The following is a 16,100-nucleotide window of genomic DNA, read 5'->3' as shown; positions in this document are numbered from 1 at the left end:
CCATGAGAAACTACCATCTCTACTGAGCACAGAACGTGCTTTCTAGAAGATTCCATCCCAGGTGTCCCATTAGAAGGTAGCGGGCCTGCAGCAGGAGGATTTTCTTTCTGTGTAATTTAAAAATTAAGTTTTCCATCCTTCTGAGAATATAGAACAGTAAGTTCTCGAGGGAACGGGATGGGCAGCGGCAAAGGCTCATAGGCGTCTGCAGCACGCTAGTGACGAAACGCAGCGGAACATGTGCTCCCCGCCTGGGGCCCGGAGTCTGGAGTCAGGCGTCACTGGGCCGAGGCTCCAGGGGAGGATCCTGCCATCCGTTCTGGCCTCTGCTGGCTCCAAGGTCCCAGCTGTGGCCGCAGTGCCGCGGTCTCTGCCTCCTTCCCTGCGTCTCCTCCATGTCTCTGTTTTCTTATAAGGATGCCTGTGTTTGGACTTAGGGTCTACCCTCATGGGCTGGGTCTCATCTTAACCAACTCCACCTGCAAAGGCCCTGTTTCCAGATGAGGCTGCAGCCTGAGGTTCTGGGTGGACACCAGTCTACCGAGTACCACGTATGTACATGCGGAACCCTCCACCGCTCCTAAGAGAGGGGCCCCGATGGTCCCCAGTTTACAGGTGTGAAAATGCCAGGAGGAGGCTGAGCTGCACAGGGTCGCTTGGTGCTGGGCACATGTCCCTGTCGCCTGCTGCTGCACAGAAACCACCCCCATACTTTGTGACCTGCAGCAACACCAGGGCTGATTTTTATCATGAACCCACAGCCCAGGCAGGTTTGCTGGGGACAGCTTGTTTCTGCTACACTTGGCAGGAGCTGGGCTGCCTGGACGCTGGGGGCTGAGGTCGCCCAAGGCTCAGGCTCCCGGTGGGTCATGGTGGCTGTCGGCTGAGCCCTGGCCGGGCTGTGACCAGACACCTGCAGGGGATCCTCCGTGTGGTCTGGGCTCCCACACAGCCTGGTGGCTGGTTCCACGAGACAGCCTAGAGTCCCCAGCCCAGAGCCCAGAGCCGGGAGCAGACCAGGTGGGCCGGCTGCAACCTCCTGCCCCATTCCCCTCCCCAGCCTGCCATGAGGACCAGATTTTCAAGCAGGGGAGCAGGGCTCCTCTCAGGGGGGCTTGAGGGGGAGGGCAAAGGTCTAGAAGAACACACAGGACTGAAAATACTGTTTTGGCCATTTGTATGTTTTTGGCACAATCTATCATATGAGTAGACACCGATTCCAAACCTGGAAACTCAAGTCTTTGGACCTAGGGCTCTGGCTCAACACAGGTCAAGCCACATCTGGGTAGTGCCTGCCGGTGAGCCAGGCCCGCAGGAGGGCGGGTGCTGGGCGGGGACTGTCGTTGCAGTTGTCCTATGGTTAGGCCGGGGAATGATATTTCCTTTCCACCTCTCTCGGTGGATCCTGAATCCAAGAGAGAAGACATCTTGCTCACAGCAGCCTCATCTCAGGCGGATCCTGTCGTCTGCAGCTTCAGACCCATGGAAGCAGCCCAGGCCTGCCGGGAGACGGGTGCACACTCAGAACGTGCAGTGTGAGTGTGGACTCTGGAGCCCACCTTGATGCTGAGGCTGACGTCGCCCCCGGGCTCTCGGGCCGTGGCCAACACCCAGGCATGTTGCAAATTTGAACAGCACAGTGTTTCCAAACGTGGGACCTCTGCCCCCACATCCAGACTCCCAGCTTTTCTTTTCTTTTTTTCAGACCGAGTCTTGCTCAGTTGCCCAGGCTGGAGTGCAGTGGCGCGATCTCAGTTCACGCAAACTCTGCCTCCTGGGTTCACTCCATTCTCCTGCTTCAGCCTCCCGAGTAGCTGGGACTGCAGGTGCCCGCCACCATGCCCGGCTAATTTTTTGTATTTTTAGTAGAGACGGGGTTTCACCGTGTTAGCCAGGATGGTCTCGGTCTTCTGACCTTGTGAGCCGCCCGCCTCGGCCTCCCAAAGTGCTGGGATTACAGGTGTAGGCCACCGCCTGGCCCCAGCTTTTGTTCTTTTTCTTTTCTTTTTTTTTGAGATGGTCTCACTCTGTCCCCAGGCTGGAGTGCAATGGCACAATCTCGGCTCGCTGCAAGCTCCGCCTCCCAGGTTTACGCCATTCTCCTGCCTCAGCCTCCCGAGTAGCTGGGACTACAGGCGCCCGCCACCACACCCAGCTAATTTTTTGTATTTTTAGTAGAGACAGGTTTTCACCGTGTTAGCCAGGATGGTCTCGATTTCCTGACCTCGTGATCCACCCACCTCGGCCTCCCAAAGTGCTGGGATTACAGGCGTGAGTCACGGCGCCCGGCCATAATATCCAGTTTTGAGCCGGGACCTCTCGTGTGTTAGGCAAACGTGATAACCACTACACTACGGAAACCTCGTATTAGCTTTTCTTTAAAAAAACAGAAGGTGGAGCAAGGCTGAGTCCACACCCTGCAAGTCAGGAAGCAGCTGCAGCTGTGTGTGGGCTGCTGCCTCGCCCCATGGGGCTCATGCCTGCTGCACCACGGCCGCCACTGCTCCCCACCGCATTGCAGCTGGTGCTCCGCCTGCTGTTCACCAGACCAGGGCTGGCAGCCCCTTCCCAGACCTGCCTCTCTGTGATCTCACATGGCTGTGACAGCTGCAGCTGTCTGTGGGCTGCACACCTGGGCATGGTGGCGAGCTTCCGGGATGGGGGATGATGAGCAACCCTCAGATGACCCCACAATGTGCCAGGCATCGCCCTTACACACCTGTAAGGGCATCACCTCATTTCGTTCTCATGACAGCTCTCCAGGGTGGCCGTCGTCACTGTCACAGATAAGGAAACTCAGGCACCAAGAGGTAGGTGACTTACTCCAGGTCACATAGGGACGATGAGCGCTGCAGGTGTGTGCAGGTGTGCATAGGTGTGCTCCAGTGTGTGCACGTATGCCCAGGTATGCGCAGATGTGCCCAGGTGTGTGCAGGTGTGCATAGGTGTGCTCCAGTGTGTGCACGTATGCCCAGGTATGTGCAGATGTGCCCAGGTGTGTGCAGGTGTGCTCAGGTGTGTGCCGACGTGCGTAGGTGTGCTCAGATGTGTTGAGGGCTAGGCACCAGGAGCCGAGGCCCTTCCACATGTCTTACGCCAGGCTCCAGCGGCCCAGCTCCAGGGTGGGAGGTCTGCCAAGGCCTCATGGCCACCTGCTCAGGATGGGGGAGGGTACCTTCCCTTCCTTGGCCATCTGCCCAGTCCTCTTGGGCTTGGGGGCTGTGCTGGAGGGGCCAGGCAAGGACGTGCCCACGCTGCCATCTGGTGGCTGCCTCCCAGGAACTAGGAAATTCCAGGTTCCTGTCCAGAGCCCACCGGCAGGCTCCTGACACCCGTGGCTCCCCCAGGACCAGAGGACGCAGGCTGCCGAGGGGCTGCAGCCCGTCAGGGTCCCTGCCTGAGCCCCGCCGTCAGGCAGGCATCCCACAGGGGCACCCCGGACTCTGCTGCCTTCCGCGGTTTCCTGTTGTGGGCAGGGCCACAGGGGCTGTTGGGGAAATTCAAGGCCTGGGACCTCGGGAACTTCCAGCCTGGGGAGGGAGACGAGTGATGGGCCAGGAGCGGGTTTCAGGAAGTGACCAGTGCCCTGGGAGAGGGACAGTGGCCGCAGGTGGCTGCTTCCCACAGGCCCCATGGAAAGGACGTCTGAGCTAAGGCCTGAGGATGGGAGAACCCACGCGTGTGAAAATGGGGAGGTGGACGGGAGGCAAGGAGGCGGGCGTGAGGCTGGGAGGCGGGCGGGAGGTGGACTCCCGGAGGCGGGGAGGCCGGGAGGTGGACGGGACGTGGGGAGGTGAGCAAGTCCCAGGCGGTGGGGTAGGAACTTGAGCGGCACTGTCGTGGGGAAGAGGCTGTGTGGTCAGGGAGGCAGCAGGGTGGCTGCCGTTGGCAGCTGTCAGTTGGGACTCGCAGGTTTCGGACAGGTTTCCTTTCCCAGGGCGTCTGCGTCTGCGGGGACAGAGACCAGGGCTTGGATCAGTTTCTGTCTGAGTCGGCGCCTTCCCAGGCTGGCTGTCTGCTCCCTTCTGGGACCTGTGGGGATGAGCAGATCAGGGAGTATTTTGAGCCAAAAGGTACATGGGGAAGCTGGGACTGACAGCAAATTCCCGTTGCCTGTCTGCATTTTCCCATGAATTTTTCTTTGTGCTCGTGCTCTCAGGAATTCAGCCTCTGAATCCCTCCTGGGCCTGGGGTGGAGCAGGGTGAACACATACGGAAGCGTAAACACAGTGGCCAACCTCAGCCTGCAGCTCAGCCCCGCAGTCTCCTGGGCAACGCGCCGTGTGGGACATTGTCTCTCACTTGAAAATCTGCTTACAGGCCCCCACCGCATCCGCATCGTGGGTTTAAAGTGGATTAGTGGGAGGGCTGGTGGTTCGGGGCAGCCCCTTCACGTGGTGGCGAGCTTGGTAGTGACAACGGGCAGGCTGCTGTGCTCCAGGCAGGTGGCTGGAGCTGGGCGTGGATGTCTCTCCGTGAGGACTGTCTGCCCTGCCTGCTGCTCTCAAGGCTCCTGGGTTTCCCACCACGCTCTCTTCACCTTCCTCTTCTACCGGAAGGAAGGTCCCAGGGCACGGGAGGGACCCTGTCTAGAGTGGAGCTGGGCTGCCCCATCTCACGTCACGGCTGCCCCATCTCAGGTCATGGGTCACGGCAGCCCCATCTTGGGTCATGGCATCCCAATCTCAGGTCATGGCGTCCCTATCTCAGGTTATGGGTCACAGCTGCCCCATCTCAGGTCACGGCTGCCCCATCTCAGGTCATGGGTCACGGCAGCCCCATCTCGGGTCATGGCGTCCCAATCTCAGGTCATGGGTCACGGCTGCCCCATCTCAGGTCATGGCATCCCCATCTCAGGTCATGGGTCACGGCAGCCCCATCTCGGGTCACAGCTGCCCCATCTCGGGTCACGGCTGCCCTATCTCAGGTCATGGGTCATGGCTGCCCCATCTCAGGTCATGGGTCACGGCAGCCCCATCTCGGGTCACGGCTGCCCCATCTCGGGTCATGGGTCACGGCTGCCCCATCTCGGGTCACGGCTGCCCTATCTCAGGTCATGGGTCATGGCTGCCCCATCTCAGGTCATGGGTCACGGCTGCCCTATCTCAGGTCATGGGTCACGGCTGCCCCATCTCAGGTCACAGCAGCCCCCTTCAGGTGAAGGCCAAGGTGCAGCTCTTCTCCCAGCCTGAAGCAGAGCCTGTTGTCAGCAAGTACCCAGCATCCGATTGCTTCTCATGGCCTCCACCCCGGCCATGCTGGTCCAAGCCACTGCTGTCTCAGGCCTGGACTGGTACAGCTCCTGCTGTTGCCCTCTGTAGGGCAGCCTCACACGGCTCAGGGCACCCCTGCTGGTGCTCAGTCCTCATGCACTCCCTCCCTTGAGCATGTGCAGGACCTGTGGCTCATCTCGAATGAATAGAAAATGGCAAAAGCAATGGGATGTCACTTCAAAATCCGGTCACAGAAAGACCCTGTATCCGTCTTGCTCATCCCACTCACCCTCTCCCATGGTCTGGTGAAGCCAGCAGCTGTGCTGAGAGCTGCCATGGGGCGAGAGACTGAGGGTGGCCTCCAGCTAAACGCGAGTGAGGAGCTGAGGCCCTAAAGAACTGAATCCTGCCCAGAACTACACGCCTGAGCTTGGAGGCCGGTTCTCCCCCAGTGGAGCTGTCAGATGAGACCCCCGCCCAGTTGAGCCCAAATTGAGCCTGAGACCCTGAGCCTGGGGATCCAGCCAAGCCACACCTGATCCTTGATCTAAGGAAAACGGGAGCTGATAAGTGTAGGACCCTTTGTGATGCAGGAGTCAGTAGATGCCGCAGGCCCACCCTGCCTTCTCCTCTGAGCCAGCACGATTGTGTCAAGACCAGACCAGCTCACAGCACTTCCCTGCTCATAGCTCCTAGTGTCTCAACAGCCCCAGGCCCTGCACCATTCATCACCTTCCAGCCACCCACCCCAGGCCCTGCACTGTTCATCACCCACTGGCCACCACCTGCTCCCCAGGCCTATCCCATTCATCCCCCCACAGCCACCCGTCCCAGGCCCTGCACTGTTTGTCACCCCTTGGCCATTGCTTTGCTCCCCAGACCTGCCTGGTTCATCACCCCCCCACAGGCCCTGAACTGTTCATCACCCCCTCCAGCCATCTGCCCCAGGCCCTGCCCCGTTCGTCACTCTCCAGCCACCTGCCCCAGGCCCTACCCCGTTCATCACCCTCCAGCCATCCGCCCCAGGCCCTGCCCCGTTCGTCACCCTCCGGCCACCTGCCCCAGGCCCTGCCTCGTTCCTCAGCCTCCAGCCACCCGCCCCAGGCCTTGCCCCGTTCGTCACCCTCCAGCCACCCGCCCCAGGCCCTGCCCCGTTCGTCACCCTCTGGCCACCCACCCCAGGCCCTGCCCTGTTCGTCACCCTCTGGCCACCACCTACTGTTTCCTTGCTTCCTGGCTGGCCTCCAGCCACGTGGGGCAGTTTCCTGAACATTCCCACTGTGTTTGCATAGGCGGTTCCCTCTGCTTGAGATGCTGTTCCCTGAGATGTGTGAACAGCTTGCTCCCTCACTCCTTCCAACATCAGCTTCTCAGTGAGCCCCTCCCTGACCTCCCTGCTTAGCCTCAGATTCCTCCCGTGTCCCTGCCACCCCTGCGTATTTGTCTCTGCAGGATTCATCAGCATCAGGTCCTCCCAGCTGCTGACCTGACCCACCGCCACTGGGATGCACACTCCACAAGGGCAGGGTTCTCCTGCGTCTTCTTTCTCCCCTGCAGCACCCCCAGGGCCTGGAGCAGTGTCTGACCCATGGCGGAGTCTCAGCAAACATTTGTTCAAGGAATAAACTGCGGGAGTGGAGGGCAAATCTGGGTGTGAGCTCGTGCCTGCGTTGCGGTGAGAATGTGAGCAGGTGCCCCGATCTGCCCCGGCAGAGGCCTCCCCCGCCCAGCATGTTTCACCACATCTCCTCCTCTGGCCAACCGAGCCCTCACGGAAAGGTGTGTCAAAGGGATCATCCCTCTGCCTGTGTCCCTGAGTGAGGACAAACAGCAGGTCCCTTGAGGACATGTGAGAGCAGTTGCTTGAGTGAGAGATACGCCTTCACCATTGAAGGCACTGAGTCTGGGGACTGTTTGCTAGAGCAGCAGAACCAAACAGTCCTGACAGCACAGAAAGCAGCTCCGAGAAATGAGGTGCTGCCACAGCCACAGGGCACCTGGAGCATGTGTCCTGCTCACGTGGAGGACAGAGGGGAGGCGGGGCAGAGGCCGGAGCACACTCCGTGTGGAACACTCGGCAACTTGGAAGTTGGACCATGAACCTGATGAAACCGCAGCTCTAGGGAAAGGCTGGAAAATCGCACGTCGCAGACACGGCAGTGAAATGTTTTGAGGAGTCAGACCCAGACAGGAATTGTCCATCCTGCCAGCAGGCGTGAAAGTGAACAAGGAGATTTTAAAATATTATACTCCCAGAACGTTGGAAGAGCTGGCTGACTGTAGACCGTGATCATGAAAATGCAGCTTCTGAGAAGAGTTTCATGCAGGGCACGGTGTCACAGCCCTGGTTCCTGTCTCGTGGATCGAGGCATCTCACGGTGAAGGTGCAGCGGGGGTGCTTTTCACTGGGACAAAACAGCGCAGGGGAAAGCGACCAGCTAGAGAGAAGGGGATGACGTCCCTGAAACTCAGCCGAGCCACTGGCGTGGGCAGAAGGCTCTGCGGCCCTGGGAGGGTTGAGGGCGGAGGAGCTGCAGGGGTGGCTGCTGCCCGTGGAGCTGGCTGAAGTCAGAGATGAGAAAGCTCCTGGGGTCTTGAGAGAGTCACGACGACAGGACGGCACCCATTCAGTCTACAAGAGAAACGTGCGCATTAATGGAAACCACCACTAACCCCTGCGACCAGGAGGCGGGCGGCGAACACTGACCCACCCCGAGGAAGGCGTGTCCCGGGTACCCGCCTCATACTGGCCGAGAAGGGTCATGGAGGAATCGGAAACCTCTTGGAGGGCAGAGCCAGGGACCTCGGAGGACGGCGGAAAAGGAGGTGACCTTCAGGAGGAACTGAATCTGGACTGAGTGAAGGAGCGTGGACCAGCACCAGGGTGGGCGCTCCGGGGCCTTCCCAGGGGTTTCAGGTCCTCCGTGCACCAGCGACTGCTGCCATCTCCCTTCTCTCTCTCCCCGCTGCTGGGGCGCGTCGTGTCCATTCCCTGCCGTCCACTGTGTGCCGAGTGTGAGGGAGGCAGTGACCAACCTCTTCGGTCCGTGAGTCTCCAGTGAAGAGGTGTCTGGGGTCACCCAGACCCGATATGGCTGTGGTTTGGGGTCGTCTCACCTGGGGAGCCATGATGGGGAGTGAACACAGTCAATTAGTCCAGAAGGCAGACGTGGAAGTCAGTGGTGCCGCCCACTAATATTTTGGTCTCCTTTTCCAGATACATTTAGGATTATGCTTTCCCTCTCTCTCCACGTTAGGCCCGGCCATGTGACCTGCTTTGGCCAATGAAATTCTAGCCTTTAAACATGAGTTCATGAAGCTTCCTGCTTTGGGGATTGTGGATGTGTGTTGACACCTCGGTCCCTGTACCCTAGTGATGACAAACAGCAAAGGCCCCTGCCGGCCCACACTGGACGCCTGTGTGAGAAAGAAGTGCATCTGCGAAGTGCTCAGGTGCTGTGGTGTGGGGCTGTTTGTTACACAGCCCAGCCAAGACCAGCCTGACTGATATACTCCCTCAAGCATGAATAGAGCTCTGCTTCTCCAGTGAGGGGAGTGGGACCCAGGGCTGTTTTTCAGCAATGTCCAGAACACTTTACTCCTACGTCCCCCAGGAACAATGACAAGAAACACCACGGGAGGCATCTGTGGAGGAGCTGGTCGCGGCAGGGTGGGCACAGCTCTGCCCTGCTGAGGAAGGGCTTGACAATCCCCCAGGGCCCTGTCCCCGAGGGAGGGGCTGGTCTCCTTAGCAGTGTCCTGGATCGGGGCTGGCGCATGAGTAGAAGTGGGCCCAGCCCTCCCCACCCCAAGCTGGGAGAGGTGAGACCCCCCCACGGCCCACCAGGTGCCAGTGACTGACAGGCCCACCACTGTCTTCACAGCCCCCACAGTTCTCTGGTAACCATAGGCGTGGAACATGTGCCAGGAACCTTTGGTTTGCGTGTACCTTTAGATGCTTGGATTAAATTACACCCATAATACATTATGTCACTGGTGATAATATCGCTGTGTATAAGACACGGCGTGGAAGGAGACTGCTCGCAGACGGTTCATCCGTCTCTTCACACACAATTTCCATACGTGACTAAAAATCACCATTTTAACAGCCTTTGGTGCAGACACTGAGAGACAGTTACAGTTAACAGCGCATAAATCTCATTTGCTCTGCACTCCATTTTTCTCAGGCTGCAGAATCAATTGGAGTCTGTCAGGATTTTATTCCAAAGTCTATTAACGTCCCCCCTTCCTTCTACTCCTCCGCCCCCCACCGCCTTCCCCTTTGGCGAACTCAGTCCTGCAGAAAAAGACGGCTTGCTGATACAAAGTAACAGCTTTTTATCTCTTTACAACAAAATCTAACTAGGCGTGAAGGAGACGCAGCTGGGACAATTAGGCGAGGGTGGAGGTCGCTGGCCTGGGGATCCTGCAGCCCAGGCCCTTGTGGGTCTGCAGCTGGATCCTGGATGCGTAGCTCCCGCCCCGGGAAGGGAAACTCCTGGGCCCTCTGCGTGCCCCGCGGGCGGGAGGTGCTTTCTGGAGGGCAGCCCATGTTCTCTCTGTGGATCCAGTCCCCTCGCCCGGGGGAGGTCTCTGCTGTGACAGTAACTTAGAGGTGCAGCCGCCCTTCTGAGTGACGCACACATCAGGGTGAACCCCACAGCACCTGCTTGCTGGCCCCACTTTACAGGCGGGGAACCAGGCACAGAGAGGTTGAGTGACCTGCCCGAGGCCACACAGCACAGTGGCAGAGCTGGGACCTGGCAATTCACTCTTCCTGTCGCCCTCTGTGAAAGTCCCGCCCTGTCCTGGGCACCGCACGCCCTTCCGGTCCCACAGGAGGCCCAGCCCCTGCTCCGCCCGCAGACTCCGCGCCCCCTGTCCCTCCTCATCCGCGGACCCGGTCCGCCCCGCCCTCCGCGCCGCTGGTCTCTCCCCTGGTCCGCCTTGTTCAGGGGAGGGGCATGGCCGCCCAGGCCCCGCCCAGAACCCCACCCAGCACTGCTGATTGGCCCACGTCTCGGCTCCGGGCCCGCTGGACACCGTGATTGGCTCAGTGGTGAGCACGTGATCCCAGCTAGACTAATGAAAGCCAGGCCCGGGATTTTGGCGGGGCTCGCAGGAGCAGGAGGGGAGAGTCTGCGCTGCAGGTGGTGCGGAGGCCCGTGGGGTCCCGGAGGGAGTGGAGCAGCCTGAGGCCGACGGGCCTGGGTGGGGAGGAGAGAAAGAGATAGAGATAGAGACAGAGAGAGACAGGGACAGAGAAACAGAGGAGAGAGGGAGAGAGACAGAAGCAGATGGAGAGAGGCAGAGACAGAGACAGAGATAAAGAGAGACACACAGAGAGACATGGACAGAGAAACAGAAGAGAGACAGAGAGACAGAGGGAGAGAGACACAGAGAGACAGAAGCAGATGGAGAGAGGCAGAGAGAGAGAGGCAGAGATGGAGATATAGATAGAGAGAGAGAGAGAGGAACAGAGAAACAGAGAAGAGAAAGAGGCAGAAACAGATGGAAAGGGGCAGAGAGAGAGAGAGAGAGAGAGAGAGAGAGAGAGACAGAGGCGGAGACGACTGTGCTCTAATGATGTTATCTGAGCCCTCTGTGAAATCCGAGGCGCCTGGACGCCTGCGTTTAAAACTCCCTCATCCCCTTGTTTTCTGTGAGTTGGTTTCCATAACTTGCATCAGAACGACCCTGACACACATTGGTGTGGGGTGGACTAGTTGCTAATGGCAGCTCCTAGAGTGTGGACTGGCAGGTTGGGCTCCGGCGAGGACATCCGTCTGCAGGGGGAGCTGCCGCCCTTGGTCGTGGAGCGGGAGGGTCTGGACCCTGTGCCCGCCAGGCTGAATCGTCCTGCTTCCTGCTGCGGCTGGCATTTCCCCAGGTGTTTCCAGGCCCCCTTGCTCTTCCAGAACTGACTGTCCCCATTGAGAGGTGGAGTCTGTTCCCCTTCCCGGAGCCTGCCTGAGTGACTGTCTCAGTAGAGAGGCCATGGGGCTTCCCAGGCCATGACCCCAGGGAGGAGTGATGTCAGGCAGCCTCTGAGGTCTGTGCTTGTTCCTGAGACTTGTCGCGATGGCCGGGTATCCTAGTTCCACGCCGACCCGTCCAGTCCTTCTCCTGGAATCGGTGTCTTCCCTTGACTTCCAGGCACCCCCCACCCCACGCCGCCCCATCCCCTCCTTCTCACTGTCCTCCTGCTATGGGGCTGGTGGCTGTTGGTTCTCTCTCCTCCCTGAGGGGGCACCTTGGAGACCCAGTGCCCACAGCCTCTCCTCTGCCTGATTCACACGCACCCCCGGCATCTCATCCGGTCTCAGGACCCGGTACCTACAGCCTGTCCTCTGCGCCATCCACACTCATCCCCTGACACCTCATCCAGTCATGGCCTCCATGCCTATCCTCTCACTGCCCCGTCCACACTCAGCCCCGGCATCTCACCCGGTCTCATGGCCTCCACGCCTGTTCCTGCCTATTCTGTCACTGGCCTGGATGCCAGTTCCAGCCTCCCACACCCACCTGCACACTCCATGCCCTCCTGGGACGTCCAGTGGGCATCTCAAACTTCACAGGAGTTTCCTATCTCGGGGATCTCCTGGGGATTGTTCTGGGATTCCCAGCCCCCATTTCTAGAGTCCTCTCATCTGATTCCTCTGATGTGGGTTAATTCATCTGCAGGACCTATCTTAATAAATCGATGAAGTTATCCCAAATTACCAATCTCGGCTGGGCATGGTGGCTCATGCCTGTAATCCCAGCACTTTGGGAGGCTGAGGCGGGTGGATCACCTAAGGTCAGGAGTTCAAGACCAGCCTGGCCAACATGGTGAAACCCTGTCTCTACTAAAAATTCAAAAAATTAGCTGGGCATGGTGCCGGGTGCCTGTAATCCCAGCAACTCAGGAGGCTGAGGCAGGAGAATCGCTTGAACCTGGGAGGTGGAGTGAGCCAAGATCGCGCCATTGCACTCCAGCTTGGGCAACAAGAGCGAAACTCTGTCTCAAAAAAAAAAAAAATTATATATACATATAATTATATATATGTATACACACACACACCAAATTAATAATTTCCATTTGCATGGCAATCTTGACTTTGCTAATGGGATTTAAATAGTAAGTTGGACATTTTCTCCTTCAGTATTTTGCACCATTAATTTGCTTCAAAGTCTTTTTTCACAGTCATCACAAAGGCAAACACCAACATTGGCCAGGCCCCGAAATCATAAAGCCCAGTTTACCAGATGTGGGTCTACTCTGAACTCACGCCTGGCCAGGACACAGCCAGGCATCGGGAGGAAGTAGCTATGTGCCTGACTGGTCACCTGAGGCAGCCTCTTCTGCAGCCTGAACTTGACCCACCCATGTGAGGCAACATTAGAGATGCTGGATTAAGTCTTACCTGAAGGCACTGGAACATTTTGATTATGGGGCAAGACCAGCCTGGGCAACATGGTGAGATCCCATCTCCAAACAACAACAACAACAAAACAATCAATTCCTTTTTTTTTTTTTTTTTTTTTTGAGACGGAGTCTGGCTCTGTCGCGCGGGCTGGAGTGCAGTGGCCGGATCTCAGCTCACTGCAAACTCCGCCCCCCGGGTTCACGCCATTCTTCTGCCTCAGCCTCCCGAGTAGCTGGGACTACAGGCGCCCGCCGCCTCGCCCGGCTAGTTTTTTGTATTTTTTAGTAGAGACGGGGTTTCACCGTGTTCGCCAGGATGGTCTCGATCTCCTGACCTAGTGATCCGCCCGTCTCGGCCTCCCAAAGTGCTGGGATTACAGGCTTGAGCCACCGCGCCCGGCCGAACAATCAATTCCTTTAAAAAAAAACCAAAAAGCATTTTAGGCCGGGCATGGTGGCTTATGCCTGTAATCCAAGCCTTTGGGAGGCCGAGGTGGATGGATCGCCTGAGGTCAGGAGTTTGAGACCAGCCTGGCCAACATGGCGAAACCCTGTCTCTACCAAAAATACAAAATTAGCTGGGCGTGGTGGCGGGTGCCTGTAATCCCAGCTACTCGGGAAGCTGAGGCAGGAGGATCGCTTGAGCCTGCGAGACAGAGGTTGCAGTGAGCCGAGATCACCCGTTGCACTCTAGCCTGGGCAACAAAGTGAGACTCCATCTCAAAAAAAAAAAAAAAAAAAATTGTTGAGTTCGATGTGGTTCCCAATCGTGAGGGTGTTTCTAGGTTTTGTAACCAAACAAATAATCTCTGACAGAGACCGCTGAATAGTCTTTCAAGAGCGTGTCTGTGAGCTATACATTTATTCCCAGCCTTTACGCAGTTCCTCGTACTTACCACGCGTCGTGTTTCCTCTGTGGCTAATTTTCTTTCCCTTGAAATGTAGTTTTTTTTTTTTTTTTTCTATTTCACTTCTTTCCACACATCTCCAGCTGAAATAGCTCTAACAATGCCCTGTTGACACCACTTCTCCGCTTTTATATCATGGGAACATGCATCTCTTAACTCTGGCTTTGCTTTTTGTACTTCGGTGAATTAACCAGCCCGAACGCACTCAGCCAGTCATCGATCCAAAGCCTGATGGCTGTTCTGCCTTCACAAAAGGGTTGTCAGGCAACACATGTTACCGTGACCGACCACGGCAAGGTTCAGGATGGGTGAATGCTTTCTGTTTTCCTTCCCTTTCACCCATAAAGGAGGGTCTTTGCCAATTTAGTTCCTGGAACATTTCTGATTAAAAAAATTAGGAAGCTGGATCAGGAAGAATAGAACCTTCACGAAAGGGAGTGTGTGGGCAGCGGAGGGCTGGGAGGGCACAGCCAGATGCCAAATCATCTACAGAAAACATCTGTTTGGGGAGGCAGAGAGAAGAAAGCTGCCCTGTGCGTTCAGGCTGGAGAACGGATTTCAGGGTTGGAGGTGGGAGCGGGTTCAGAGCATCTCCCCGGGCAAGAAAACTGAGTGGAGGAAGGAAGGAAAAGGTTAGAGGGTAGCTCGGAGTTGCCCCCCTTTCAGTTTGCAGGTAAAATGAGGGGCCCATTGGAAGTTACCATGTGGCAGCTGAATTATGCCTTTTTTTTTTTTTTTTTTTTTTTTTTTTTGAGATAGAGTCTCCATCTGTCGCCCAGGCTGGAGTGCAGTGGGGTGATCGTGGCTCACTGCAACCTCTGCCTGCCATGTTCAAGTGATTCTCCTGCCTCAGCCTCCCGAGTAGCTGGGACTACAGGTGCCTGCCACCACCCCCGGCTAATTTTTTGCATGTTTAGTAGAGATGGGGTTCCACCATGTTGGCCGGGCTGGTCTCGACCTTGTGATCCGCCTGCCTCTGCTTCCCAAAGTGCTGGGATTACAGGCATGGGCTACTGCGCTTGGCCCTGAATTATGCCTTTTCAAAAGGATCTCAGCAGGCACTGAATGCTGTGGAGTCCAGAGCTTATTTGGATAACTTTACATCAACAAGACAATATATTTGGGGAAATTCACAACCACCGTGGCGCTTACTCAGCTCTCAGGCTGCAGAGGCTGTGGAGGATGCGGAGGAGCCTCTGACCTCTGAGCCTTGGTGTTTCTTCCCTGTTTCTCTTTTGTGGACTGTGGGAGAGACACCCCCTCTCCACTGAATTCCCTGCCCCAGGGCCCACTTCATGGGACAGAGCGTCTAAACACTCGGTGTGCAGTAAATCACTGCGGGTATTGTTAGAATAAAGATTCTCCTCCAAGAGGTCTAGAGGAGCCCAGGATTCTGCCTTCCTTTCTTTCTCTTCTCCCCTCCCCTCTCCTCCCCTTCCGTCCCCTCCCTTCCCCTCCCCTCTCTTCATTTTTATTTTTGAGACAGGGTCTTGCTATGTTGCCCAGGCTGGAGTGCATAGGTGCAATCACAGCTCACAGCAACCTTGACCTGATTGCTTCAGCGATTCTCCCACCTCAAGTCCCTCCCGAGTAGCTGGGACCACAGGCACGTGCCACCTCACCTCGCTAGTCATTTGTTTTTTGTAGAGAGAGGGTCTTGCTATGTTGCCCAGGCTGGTCTTGAACTCCTGGGCTCAAGTGATCCCCCCACCTCAGCCTCCCAAAGGGCTGGGATTACAGGCGTGAGCCACCACACCTGTAATCTTTTTTCATTTTAGATACTTGACTTGTACTTATTCAGTTAAGCATCCCTCCTCTGAAAATCCAGACTCTGAAATGCAAACTCTTCCAATGGGCATTTCATGCCTTTCACCTGAGCTCATGCCAGTGCGCAGAAAGTTTCAGATTCTGGAGCTTTCTGATTTTGGATTTTTGCATGAGGGATGCTCTGCGTGTATGTGCTGGGCAGCCTTCCACCTGCTGGGGAAGCAGCTGGAAACCAGAGGACAAGTCTCGGCTGCCTCAGATCCCCATGGGGACAGGGTAGACAGGAAGCAAAGGTGTGCGTGAGACCACGCCAGACACACGGAGTGCTCAGAGCGAGATCCGGCCGCCTGGACAGCCAGGAGGAGCAGGGGGGGAAGGGCCTGGCGGTGGGAGAGCTCCAAGTGTCGGCCGCAGAGCGGGCGGTGCGGCCACGGCCGGGGCAGCACAGTCGGAGGCCAGAGGGGAAGCTGGGCGGGTCCCGCGGGCTCTGCAGGCCCCTGGCTCGGGCTCTGACCTGAGAGCAGGAAGGCCCTGTGGGTGGCGTTGGTTTCGGCCCCAGCTGGGCAGGAGGCTGGGCCATGGGAGGAGGGGACAGGCAGGGGGACAGGCAGGAGGCTGGGCCGTGGGAGGAGGGGACAGGCAGGGGGACAGGCAGGAGGCTGGGCCGTGGGAGGAGGGGACAGGCAGGGGGACAGGCAGGAGGCTGGGCCGTGGGAGGAGGGGACAGGCAGGGCGACAGGCAGGAGGCTGCGGGCGGTGCTGAAATGTGTGCCCAATGGCTTTGCCACGCTTCCCACAGAGCTG

At 57.5% G+C, this 16,100-nt stretch overlaps 1 long non-coding RNA gene across 1 annotated transcript; it reads left to right on the top strand.

Annotated features, from left to right (window-relative positions):
* Positions 1-2,406: 2,406 nt before the first annotated feature.
* Positions 2,407-9,201, top strand: LOC144333216 (uncharacterized). Its single transcript, XR_013401707.1, has 2 exons — positions 2,407-2,810; positions 6,666-9,201. It is a non-coding gene; the product is annotated as an uncharacterized LOC144333216 (long non-coding RNA).
* The last annotated feature ends 6,899 nt before the right edge of the window (positions 9,202-16,100 follow it).

The sequence above is a fragment of the Macaca mulatta genome, chromosome 11 (assembly GCF_049350105.2).
Source record: "Macaca mulatta isolate MMU2019108-1 chromosome 11, T2T-MMU8v2.0, whole genome shotgun sequence".
In the NCBI taxonomy this organism is placed as follows: domain Eukaryota; kingdom Metazoa; phylum Chordata; class Mammalia; order Primates; family Cercopithecidae; genus Macaca; species Macaca mulatta.
This window is presented reverse-complemented; position numbering and strand designations above follow the sequence as displayed.